This window comes from Arachis ipaensis, unplaced genomic scaffold (assembly GCF_000816755.2).
Source record: "Arachis ipaensis cultivar K30076 unplaced genomic scaffold, Araip1.1 Aipa1023, whole genome shotgun sequence".
NCBI classification, from domain to species: Eukaryota; Viridiplantae; Streptophyta; class Magnoliopsida; order Fabales; family Fabaceae; genus Arachis; species Arachis ipaensis.
This window is the reverse complement of record NW_015496150.1, coordinates 9,500-14,174: the sequence shown is the minus strand read 5'-3', so window position 1 is coordinate 14,174 and position 4,675 is coordinate 9,500. Positions and strand designations below refer to the sequence as shown.

General features: G+C 47.8%; 1 long non-coding RNA gene across 1 annotated transcript; it reads right to left on the bottom strand.

Moving 5' to 3' along the window:
- Positions 1-4,022: 4,022 nt before the first annotated feature.
- On the bottom strand, positions 4,023-4,379 carry LOC110268609. Its single transcript, XR_002356852.1, has 2 exons — positions 4,348-4,379; positions 4,023-4,150 (listed from the first exon to the last, which is right to left on the bottom strand). It is a non-coding gene; the product is annotated as an uncharacterized LOC110268609 (long non-coding RNA).
- Positions 4,380-4,675: the final 296 nt, after the last annotated feature.

Genomic DNA, 4,675 nt, shown 5'->3' with positions numbered 1-4,675 from the left:
TTTTGTTGGTTTTGTTGGTTTTTTTTTTACGTTCTGCTGACCGTCGTTTTTTAATTGACGCTATCCCGAGGAAGACACCTAAAGGCGAGCATCATCTTCGNTTCGGCAGGCTCCTCCGGTTTTTTTTTACGTCGTGCCGACCATCGTTCTTTAAATGACGCTGTCCCGGGATGGACACCTAATGGCGAGCCGTAATGGCCTCATCTTCGGCAAGCTCCTCCAGTTTTTTTTCCAGTTTTTTTTACGTCGTGCAGACCATCGGTCTTTAAATGACGCTATCCCGAGGAGGACACCTAAAGGCGAGTCGTAATGGCCTCATACTTAGCAGGCTCCTCCTATTTTTTTCCGGTTTCTTTTTACGTTGTGCTGACCCTCGTGCTTTAAATGACGCTATCCCGAGGAGGACACCTAAAGGCGAGTCGTAATGGCCTCATACTTAGCAGGCTCCTCCTATTTTTTTCCGGTTTCTTTTTACGTTGTGCTGACCCTCGTTCTTTAAATGACGCTATCCCGAGGAGGAAACCTAAAGGCGAGTCGTAATGGCCTCATACTTAGCAGGCTCCTCCTATTTTTTTTTACGTCGTGCTTCCTCTCGTTCTTTAAATGAGACTATCTCGAGCAAGACACCTAAAGGAGAGCCGTAATGGCCTCAACTTCGGCAGGCTCCTCTAGTTTTTTTTTACATCGTGCTGACCCTCGTTCTTTAAATGACGCTATTCCGAGGAAACCTAAACGCTAGCCGTAATGGCCACGTCTTCGGCAATCTCCTACGATTTTTTTCGTTTTTTTTTACGATGTGCTGACCCTCGTTCTTTAAATGACGTTATCCCGATGAGGACGCCTAGAGGCGAGCCGTAATGGCCTCATCTTCAGCAGGCTCCTCCGGTTTTTTTTTTCATTTTTTTTTCGTCGTGCTGAACTCGTTCTTTAAATGACGCTATCTCGAGGAGGACACCTAAACGGGAGCCGTAATGGCCTCATCTTCGGCAGGCTCCTCCGGTTTTTTTCCGGTTATTTTTTCACTACGTGCTGACCCTAATTCTTTAAATGACGCTATCCTGAGGAGGACACCTAAAGGCGAGCCTTAATGACCTCATTTTCGGCAGGCTCCTCCGGTTTTTTTTTTATGGTTTTTTTTACGTCGTGCTGCCCCTCGTTCTTTAAATGACACTATCCCGAGGAGGACACCGAAAGGAGAGCCGTAATGGCCTCATCTTCGGCAGGCTCCTTCGGTTTTTTTTTTTGGTTTTTTTTTTACATCGTGCTGACCCTCGTTCTTTAAATGACGCAATCCCGAGGACACCTAAAGGCTAGCCGTAACGGCCACATCTTCGGCAATCTCCTACGTTGGCCTCATCTTCGGCAGGCTCCTCCGGTTTTTTTTTTCATTTTTTTTACGTCGTGCCGACCATTGTTCATGACGCTGTCCCGGGATGGACACCTAAAGGCGAGCCGTAATGGCCTCATCTTCTGGCCTCATCTTCGGCAGGCTCCTCTGGGTTTTTTTTTGGTTTTTTTTTTACATCGGGCTGCCCCTCGTTCTTTAAATGACGCTATCCCGAGGAGGACACCTAAAGGCGAACCGTAATGCCCTCATTTTCGCCAGGCTCCTCCGGTTTTTTTTTTCATTTTTTTTACGTCGTGCCGACCATTGTTCATGACGCTGTCCCGGGATGGACACCTAAAGGCGAGCCGTAATGGCCTCATCTTCTGGCCTCATCTTCGGCAGGCTCCTCTGGGTTTTTTTTTGGTTTTTTTTTTACATCGGGCTGCCCCTCGTTCTTTAAATGACGCTATCCCGAGGAGGACACCTAAAGGCGAACCGTAATGCCCTCATTTTCGCCAGGCTCCTCCGGTTTTTTTTTTCATTTTTTTTACGTCGTGCCGACCATTGTTCATGACGCTGTCCCGGGATGGACACCTAAAGGCGAGCCGTAATGGCCTCATCTTCTGGCCTCATCTTCGGCAGGCTCCTCTGGGTTTTTTTTTGGTTTTTTTTTTACATCGGGCTGCCCCTCGTTCTTTAAATGACGCTATCCCGAGGAGGACACCTAAAGGCGAACCGTAATGCCCTCATTTTCGCCAGGCTCCTCCGGTTTTTTTTTTCATTTTTTTTACGTCGTGCCGACCATTGTTCATGACGCTGTCCCGGGATGGACACCTAAAGGCGAGCCGTAATGGCCTCATCTTCTGGCCTCATCTTCGGCAGGCTCCTCTGGGTTTTTTTTTGGTTTTTTTTTTACATCGGGCTGCCCCTCGTTCTTTAAATGACGCTATCCCGAGGAGGACACCTAAAGGCGAACCGTAATGCCCTCATTTTCGCCAGGCTCCTCCGGTTTTTTTTTTCATTTTTTTTACGTCGTGCCGACCATTGTTCATGACGCTGTCCCGGGATGGACACCTAAAGGCGAGCCGTAATGGCCTCATCTTCTGGCCTCATCTTCGGCAGGCTCCTCTGGGTTTTTTTTTGGTTTTTTTTTTACATCGGGCTGCCCCTCGTTCTTTAAATGACGCTGTCCCGGGATGGACACCTAAAGGCGAGCCGTAATGGCCTCATCATCGGCAGGCTCCTCTGGGTTTTTTTGTTGGTTTTTTTTTACGTTTTGCTGACCGTCGTTTTTTAATTGACGCTATCCCGATAAAGACACCTAAAGGCGAGCCGTAATGGCCTTATCTTCGGCAGGCTCCTCCGGTTTTTTTTCCAGTTTTTTTTACGTCGTGCTGACCCTCGTTCTTTAAATGACGCTATCCCGAGGACACCTAAAGGCTAGCCGTAATGGCCACATCTTCGGCAGGCTCCTACGGTTTTCTTCCGATTTTTTCAACGATGAGCTGACCCTCATTCTTTAAATGACGCTATCCCGAGGAGGACACATAAAAACAAGCCGTAATGGCCTCATATTCAGCAGGCTCCTCTGGTTTAATTTACGTCGTGCTGCCCCTCGTTCTTTAAATGACACTATCCCGAGGAGGACACCTAAAGGAGAGTCGTAATGGCCTCATCTTCGGCAGGCTCCTTCATTTTTTTCTGGTTTTTTTTTACATCGTGCTGACCCTCGTTCTTTAAATGACACTATCCCGAGGAGGACATCTAAAGGTGAGCCGTAATGGCCTCAACTTCGGCAGGCTCCTCCTATTTTTTTACGTCGTGCTGCCTCTCGTTCTTTAAATGAGACTATCCCAAGGAAGACACCTAAAGGAGAGCCGTAATGGCCTCATCTTCGGCAGGCTCCTTCGTTTTTTTCTGGTTTTTTTTTACATCGTGCTGACCCTCGTTCTTTAAATGACACTATCCCGAGGAGGACATCTAAAGGTGAGCCGTAATGGCCTCAACTTCGGCAGGCTCCTCCTATTTTTTTACGTCGTGCTGCCTCTCGTTCTTTAAATGAGACTATCCCAAGGAAGACACCTAAAGGAGAGCCGTAATGGCCTCATCTTCGGTAGGCTCCTCTAGTTTTTTTTTTTACATCGTGCTGACCCTCGTTCTTTAAATGACGATATCCCGAGGAAACCTAAACGCTAGCCGTAATGGCCACGTCTTCGGCAATCTCCTACGTTTTTTTTTTTATTTTTTTTTACGATGTGCTGACCCTCGTTCTTTAAATGACGTTATCCCGATGAGGACGCCTAGAGGCAAGCCGTAATGGCCTCATCTTCAGCAGCCTCCTCTGGTTTTTTTTTTTTCGTTTTTTTAAGTCGTGCTGACCTTCGTTCTTTAAATGACGCTATCTCGAGGAGGACACCTAAACGGGAGCCGTAATGGCCTCATCTTCGGCAGGCTCCTCCGCGTAATGGCCTCATATTCAGCAGGCTCCTCCTATTTTTTTTACGTCGTGCTGCCCCTCGTTCTTTAAATGAGACTATCCCGAGGAGGACACCTAAAGGAGAGCCATAATGGCCTCATCTTCGGTAGGCACCTCTAGTTTTTTTTTTTACATCATGCTGACCCTCGTTCTTTAAATGACGCTATCCCGAGAACACCTAAACGCTAGCCATAATGGCCACGTCTTCGGCAATCTCCTACGATTTTTTTCCGATATTTTTTACGACGTGCTGACCCTCGTTCTTTAAATGACGCTATCACGAGGAGGACGCCTAAATGCGAGCGGTAATGGCCTCTTCTGCGGCAGGCTCCTCAGGTTTTTTTTTACTACGTGCTGACCTTCGCTCTTTAAATAATGCTATCCCGAGGAGGACACCTAAAGGCGAGCCGTAATGGCCTCATCTGCAGCAGGCTCCTCCGGTTTTTTCTTTACTACGTGCTGACCCTCGCTCTTTAAATGACGCTATCCCGAGGAGGACACCTAAAGGCGAGCCGTAATGGCCTCATCTTCGGCAGGCTCCTACGTTTTTTTTCCGGTTTTTTTTTACGTTGTGCTGACCCTCGTTCTTTAAATGACGCTATCCCGGGGACACATAAAGGCTATCCCTAATTGCCACATCTTCGGCAGGCTCCTACGGTTTCCTTTCAATTTTTTTTACGACGTGCTGACCCTCATTCTTTAAATGACGCTATCCCGAGGAGGACACCTAAAGGCGAGCCGTAATGGCCTCATATTCAGCAGGCTCCTCCTATTTTTTTTACGTCGTGCTGCCCCTCGTTCTTTAAATGAGACTATCCCGAGGAGGACACCTAAAGGAGAGCCATAATGGCCTCATCTTCGGCAGGCTCCTC